This window comes from Octopus bimaculoides, chromosome 5 (genome assembly GCF_001194135.2).
Source record: "Octopus bimaculoides isolate UCB-OBI-ISO-001 chromosome 5, ASM119413v2, whole genome shotgun sequence".
Classification (NCBI taxonomy): Eukaryota; Metazoa; Mollusca; class Cephalopoda; order Octopoda; family Octopodidae; genus Octopus; species Octopus bimaculoides.
This window is the reverse complement of record NC_068985.1, coordinates 24,098,225-24,106,438: the sequence shown is the minus strand read 5'-3', so window position 1 is coordinate 24,106,438 and position 8,214 is coordinate 24,098,225. Positions and strand designations below refer to the sequence as shown.

Here is an 8,214-nt window from a genome sequence, read left to right as displayed (position 1 = left end):
ATATATATAAATGTATTCCAGATAATTCAGCTTGTCAAATCAATACTGTGTACAAAATTAACCGATTTTTCACTGGTTCCGGTCATCCTGCAACTCTGCGTATGTATTTAAGGAATAATTGATACATTATATGCGGTGTAATCTTCAGTAAGCAAAAAACGGAAACGAACAAATATTTCAAACATCACTATTCGGATTTCAATAGCGATGTTTATCCCAAATACGAGTCCATTGCATAACTTAGGTTGCATTTTGTAAATGTGTATTCTTACACAACAACTCATTTCTTCAGATGATATTCAACCGGATATTTTCCAAGCGATACCCTGCCAAATGTTCTGGTATTTTGTCAAAATGTTTGGTTGGGTATCTCCTGGAAAACAATCGGCAGAAAATCACCTGAAAAAGTGGATGGTTATATAATAATACACGTTCACATAGTGTTGCCTAATAAGTTATGCGATGGACTTGTATTTGGAATAAACCGCGCTACTGAAACACGTGTAGTGACGCTTTGCAGTATTCATTCGCTTTCATTTGTTTGTGTGTGTGTGTGTGTGTGTGTGTGTGTGTGTGTGTGTGTGTGTGTGTGTGTGTGAGTGTGTGTGTGTGTGTACACACAGGCATACACACACACATATTTAAACAATAACAACGAAACCAACTCGTTATGTCAGACATTCACAACTCTCAGTACCATCACTACCACTATTCCTCCGCCTTCATTAACACATCGTCATTTAGTTAAAACACATCCTAGCATTTTAAAACTGGTAACACATTTACAACTCTGGGATATCAGGTGTCTGTTTGATCAAAACCGATTTGATGGGGGTCGGTAAGTCAGCCGAGACACGGTTGTACAATCAGCAAGAAATAACAGCCAAATCTCTCTCAAATTACACTTCAATTTCTCTAACAAAAAAATGTAAGGATTCATACACTACGAGGGGGCACTGACAAGTTCCTGGCTTTGAGTAAAAGAAAATACAGGAGTTTCAGTTGATTCTTCTATTCAACATATTCCTTTCTCAGATTCACACACTTATTGCAGCGGTTCTTAAGTTTTTCTAAGCTCTGTAAAAAAACTTGGAAAGTTGGGCCTCCAACCAAGCCATTTGCGATATCCTTAAAGTCAAGAATTTTTGGGAACCCCTCGAATATAATTTAGCCATGGGTATATACATAAGAGAGGCAAGATAGTCACGGCTGAAACGCAATTGACCATCGTTCAGCTCGTCCAAATTTCACTTGGGGTTGATCACAATAACAGCAGCAGCAACCTCAACCACCACCATCACTATAATGACAACCACAACAACATATCCAGGCCTTGTTTGAAACTTGTAAACAATAAGTTACTGGACACTTTTGAGAAACGTTCTGTACGACGTTTCACATTCTACTTCACTTCTGCCATTCTACAGGGTGTCCACAAAGTCTGGGTACATGGGAATTAACACATACTTTAAAAAATTATTTCTTATATTTAATTGTTTATGTTATGGTTTTATTTATTCCATGTACCCAAACTTTGTGGACACCCTGTAGTCAATGGAGGAATAAATAAATAAATAAATGAATTGGCGCATGCGTAGTAATGCAGTTAAGAAATTCACTTCGCAACTATATGGTTTCTGGTTCTGTCACATTTGTCTCATACCTCTTAAGCATACGTATGTCTTGTATACTGACTCCAAGCTGATCACAGCTTTGTGAGTGAACCTGAGAGTCGGAAACCACGAGGAAACTCGTCGTGTGTGTGCGTGTGTGTGTGTTTGTGTGTGATTTGTGTTTATACTGGTACCGCTTGACAACCGTTGTTGGTTTATTTACATTCTTGTAACATAACAGTTCAGCAAAAAGAGATTAAATACCATACTTGAAATAAATGCTTGGGTCGATTTGTTCTGCTAAATAATTCGAGGCGTGACGTAGCTTGACCACCGTCCAATGACTGAATAAACGAATAAAACACACGCGCGCGCAAATAAAAACACACATGTACCTGCTTTATATGCAAGTATCCTTTAGACAATTAGGAACATTATCTCTTTACAAATATTTCAATTACCAATAACAGAATGGCTAAGAAGTCGTTGTTATTTTCATATATTTAAATGTCTTTTACGGAGGCAACATCATTAAAAACACAGGTTTTATACTGCAATGATTAAAGAAGACCAGTTACCCCTTTCCCCTTTCACTACCACCATCATCACCACCATGAAGCAAAATAATTGCTCTCGTTGTTATGTTGACTTCTTATAAGATTAACAGTTAATCTTTTCCTCGGAGAGGGAAGTTAAAGAAAATGAAATAATTTTATTTAATAAGCAAGAGCACTCACAAAGCGCAAACCTCCACCAAGGCGACATCAACGACCTCTCAACAATTAACCAGAGATGAGTCTTAAAATGGGAATATCTGAAATAAACTCGACTGCTCTCACAAGAATACTAAAAATGAACCCGGCCGCTCTCAAAATTTAAGTAAAAATAAACAGGAAAAATAATCTAGAATCCTTGTCCAGGACCGGATCGATCCCAAAATTTAGGCAGTTTGTGCCAGTCCCGAGACCTCACATTCCTGAAAATTACATCCGAATCCATCCAGCGATTCTTGAGATATCTTGTCCACGGACAAACAAACAAACACGACTGAAAAACAATACCTCCGCCTGAGCGAAGGCGGAGGTAATAAAGCTATATCTTTAGTGATTGTTTTATGGGGCTGTGCAACACTTCTATACTCGTGTACTTATCGTTATTCTTTTTCAATTACTTATGAAAGGATTACTGAGCATAAGACTACCTTACAACGAGTCGAAAGCCTCGATTCAGATCGTTTTCGGTTTGAAACAGCCATTTTACTTAGCTGCAGCATTAATAAACTTGGGAAATGCATAAACGTCACAACGTCTTTCTTATTCCATCAAGATCACCATATCACTTGTTTCTACGTAAGACGTGAGCTACTCAACGAATAGTTTCTTTGGGTTTTTTTTTTGGTTTTTTTTTTTTGGTTTTTGTTTTTGTTTTTTGTTTTTGTTTTTCTTTTTGCGTGCAAATACTTGAAGTAGGATCTTATACATCGAGTTTACATCTCTGAATCCCTGAGTCTACTTGATTCCTGATCCTCTTATAGAAGATCTAAATACATGTACATCTATAATACATCTGTTCCATACATATGGAGCCGCAACCGTATTTTCCCAGCGGATGTTGTCGTTCATATTGCTCATGTCAACGAAACGCGTGGGATGTGATATTTGTGCTGTTAGTATAAGCCCTTGTGCAGCCTCGTGCATTTACTGCACTGCTTGGCTGCGAAATTAGCTTAAACATCAGAGAAGTAGCGGGAGTGTGCTGAAGTTGTAAGATGACAAGTGTGCAGCTACATCAGAAGAAACACGCATGTCACGTCACATTAGCGCTACGTCATAGAGAGAGATTGTCAGTTGTGTGGGTGTAGACATTGAATAAGATGTATTACATAAAGAAATTAGAACAGTTGAGAGAAAGGGAAGGATTTATAAGCACTAATGAAAGGAATACACAACTAGATGTTTTACAATACCTTTGGTTAGTATTTTGCCATTTTCGTTTAAAAAACTACGGAGGTTACCATTGCTACTACACCACTCATAGATCAATAGAAAATGTAATTACATTTCTTTCTTTCTTTTATCGTTTACTTGTTTCAGTCATTTGACTGCGGCCATGCAGGAGCACTGCCTTTAGTCGAACAAATCGACACCAGGACTTATTCTTTGTAAGCTTAGTACTTATCGGTTTCCTTTGCCGAACCGCTAGGTTAGGGGGACGTAAACACACCGACATCGATTGTCAAGCGATAGAGGGGAGACAAACACACACTCACACACACGCACACACACATAACATATATATACGATGGGCTTCTTTCAGTTTCCGTCTACCAAATCGACTCACAAGGCTTTGGTCGGCCCGAGGCTGTAGTAGAAGACATAATTATTTACCGATTTATCACTTATTTATTCGAGAAGTAGTGCAGGCTGGTGATAAACTCCCGGTAAATGGAAATGAGGATACGGGTTCTTTACTCTTTAGATTAATTACACCTCACTTTTGTTTTCTATTTATTTGTACCTGACATCGTACATATACGTAAAAATATTAGTTTACATGAGAGATATTGTGATCTTGTAACCAGTATCGAGTTCCAGTGACCAAGGTAGATTTAGCTCTCGATTATAATTGCTTCATGTCCGTTAAATAAGGTTGTTCTTGAGAAGATATGAACGTCAGGCCTTTCATTCCTCTACAAATATGTAGCATTCTGTGAAAGTAAAAATACGAAGATATATCACTTACATTTATATTCTTTTACTGCTTCCAATCATCGGACTACGACCATACTGGAGCACCATGTTTAATAGTTTCAGTTGAATATATCAACTAGGCCAGTTTTTATTGGTCAAAATGGATTAGATGGTCGAATATGTACACGATTGGGAATAATGTTTGCTGTTGTGCTATGGCATAAGAGCTGTAAGCATCAATACTTAGAAAAACTACACGCATACAGTCAAGGAGAATAGAAAACAGGTGTACAGCATCATTTAATCCATTGTACAATTTAGATGTTACCACTAATATACATCCAGGCGCATTCTATATCTTGCAAGACATTTCCACGTTTCCAAACAATAGACAAGTACCATAAATTCGCTAACATCCACAACTTTATGGTCAGCCATTCTTGGCCAGACAATATCAGATTCAACTAAAACACAATTACAGAAAACGTACTACTACGCAGCCTGAAAGTAACAACCAATTTATAACTGCCGAAATCCCTCTGCTAGCCCACTCTTGGAATGCTGCCTTTCTGTGTACGTGAAATAAGCATCTAACACATTCATGGACGATAAGGAAAAGAATTATGTGAGGCTTAGTGCGAATAAATTCAAAAGATGTTATTACCTTCATTTGTACTCATTTACGTCAAGCGATAGGGTAAACTCTATACACTTATTTATATAAAAATTCAGAAACAAAGGAAGAGATTTATTCATTCATAGACTGGACCACCGGTCAACTGATAACAAATGTCGTGAGAGACACCACTAAACTGAAGGTCGGAAATATTGTCTAATTGTCATAATAAGAGGGAAATTCTCCTGGATAGCTACCGCTTGAAAGCCCCTTGCCAGATGATTCAAGTCCACAACCATCATTATGATATGCATTGTGTTATAGTCGACAGTTTGCAAATACAACGCGTCTGGAGCAACTGATTTTGTGTGTGTGTGTGTGTGTGTGTGTGTGTGTGTGTGTGTGTGTGTGTAAGTGGTGAATGAATGAATATTGATCAATCACAGTCTTGCGAACTGACGAGAATATGACTTGCCGAAGAGGTTTAAATAAGAGGAATATATGATTTTTGCTTTCATCATTTGGCTTTGATTACAACAACTGCGTCGAGCTCAGTAATTTCAATTGTCAGATTTCATTGCAGTTATGGGCCTTGATTTTGTTTTTAGATACTAATCTCCTCTGTAGGGAGTCTTTGCTTACTATTTGTATGAATAATCAGGGTAGCTGGAAGATTTTCATATGTGGTAGCATGCTGTATTTGTATTTAATATACAGACCGCTCCCTGGGGCGCTGTCGCTCAGTCATATATTTACGCGCAGGTATACATATACATACCAACATACATACATACATACATACATACATACATACATACATACATACAAACATATATATGCATAAAAATGCATATAGATACTTTTATATATATTTAGGTATGTATACGTCTGTACCAGAGAATAATTATATTAATGCCCTATGTGTACGTGTGTATGTATGTATGTATATGTCAACATATGTGTACATGTGCAATCAATGCACTCCGTTGCTCACGTAAAAAGCCAGCAGTATGTATACGCGTTTCTGACTTCGTATACTCCGCAGTGTATTTCCTGTGATATAAATGCCATCAATTATTACAGCAGAACTGAATACATCTGATTAATGATGGCACAGATGTGCGCAAGTAAAGATTTTTATTGTATGTACATGTGTATGCACGCGCGCGTGTCTTCATGCGTGTACATTGACACAGACACACACACACACACACACAAGATATACAACCAAACACACACAGACGTATATGTGCGTATGTATATCTACATATATCTATATACATAAATATATATAGATATAGATATGTACGTATACATACATACATACATACATATACAGTTGTCTGCTTTCTGCTTGTTTTTTTTCCTTTATTTCTTTTAGTTATGTTGTGTTTTTGTTGCTGCTTTCCTGTATCTATTTCGGGGTCATGAATATTTATTTAATTCCTGTGCTGTGACATATTCATAAATAATTGTGCATTTACATACATATTCTTGCTTGCATGCACTCATAGTCTGACGCACAAATGTATATGTACATACATACATACATACACACACACACATATATATATATATATGTATGTGTGTATATATATATATATATATATATTTATATTTACACATACATACATATATATATATGTATGTATGTATGTATGTATTATGTGTGTATGTTTACACATATATACATTTATATGTCTGACTATGAGTATATATATATATATATATATATATGAAGAATATGAGGGGTTTAGTTCACTGGTGATCTAAACGAATAGGGACGTTGGGTAACTGCTATAATTTGGTCATCCTTTAGGTTCCAAGTTCATAGCTGAGGATGGAGCTAGGGATCCGTATTAGGCTTCCATGTTAGCAGGTTTATATTATATTACAGAGTAAAGGACAACAAAAACCATGGCAGGACAGATATCTCAAGTCATTTAGAATATTTAATTTGGGTACGATGTACTCAAAGTCTTACAGCTGTTTCTGGGATATCCCAAGTGATAGACTAGTGTGTCCGTTCACTGGGTATACCGTCATCAGAGACAAGGTGATTATGTATAAAGGTTCTAGACAGGGAAATTCACAGTCTATAAAGAATAAAATAATGAATGAAATAGGAGATAGAAGAATTATGAGTAAAGCAGGAGAGGAATATACAGACAGGAGAATACAGTTCACAGCTCGAACATACAGCCATATATTCTTTGCTGCTCTAGGCACAAAGCCCGAAATTTTTGGGGAGGGGCCAAGTCGATTAGATCGATCTCCAGTACGCAACTGGTATTTAATTTATCGACTCCGAAAAGATGAAAGGCAAATTCGACATCGGTGGGAGAGATGAAGTACCGCCAAGCATTTCGCCCGTGGTGCTAACGTTTCTGCCAGCTCGCCGCCTTGGTGTACACAGCCATATATTATAACATATATTACTCATATATATGTAGGTATGTACGTATACACACACACACACACACACATATATATATATACACATATACATACTCATATATATATATATATATATATATATATATATATATATATATATATATATATGCATACATAAGGATGGATGTATACATACATAAGTATGTATGTATGCATGCATGCATGTATGTAACACGTATAAATACATAAAGGTATATGTGCTAACACATACACGGGTATATCTATTTCTACTCTAGGCACATGGACCGAAATTTTGGGGGAGGGGCCAGTCCATTTAGATCGACCCCAGTATGTAACTAGTACTTAATTTATCGACCCCGAAAGGATGAAAGGCAAAGCTGACCTGGACGGAATTTGAACTCAGAACGTAAAGACAGACGAAATACCGATAGGCATTTCGCCCGGCGTGCTAACATTTCTGCCAGCTCACCGCCTTATACACATACGGGTATATCGTCATACAACATAAATAAAACATCAAAATTTCTGGCTGTTAATCAATAGAAAGAAACGAATATGTACAGTTTAAAGAACTCAATACTAAATGTAGTTTCAAATTTCTGGCAAACGCTTAATTCCTTAAGGGTGTAATTGGTCCATCTTGTTTACGAGCATCACTTTCTCAACATCTAAATCAAGCCATTATAAACTGCATGTAAACAGCCAAGAACCTGAAAATTTCGAGGAGGGACTTTGGTGATTACATCACCCCCACCACCACCACCACCACCACCACTACTCAATGGGTGTTCTGGTTACTATTCATATCAATACTGAATGATATATATATGTATGTATGTATATATATATATATATATATATATATATATATATATAT

General features: G+C 36.7%; 1 protein-coding gene and 1 long non-coding RNA gene across 9 annotated transcripts in view; one reads left to right on the top strand and one right to left on the bottom strand.

Annotated features, from left to right (window-relative positions):
• Nucleotides 1-3,401, bottom strand: part of LOC106879491 (uncharacterized) — a 29,579-nt gene extending 26,178 nt beyond the window's left edge. The window contains exon 1 of the long non-coding RNA XR_001410640.2: nt 2,815-3,401. This is a non-coding gene — a long non-coding RNA (uncharacterized LOC106879491). The remainder of the gene's footprint in view (nt 1-2,814) is intronic.
• The window catches only part of LOC106867714 (probable vesicular acetylcholine transporter-B), a 292,276-nt gene that overhangs the window by 43,353 nt on the left and 240,709 nt on the right, over nt 1-8,214 (top strand). Inside the window, exon 1 of one of the 8 annotated variants that reach the window (XM_052968220.1) lies at nt 3,389-3,584. The exons of the other annotated variants lie outside the window; for them this stretch is intronic. The gene's annotated coding sequence lies outside the window, so the exon portion shown is untranslated. Of the gene's footprint in view, nt 1-3,388; nt 3,585-8,214 lie in introns of those variants that run through there. 8 annotated transcript variants of the gene reach the window in all.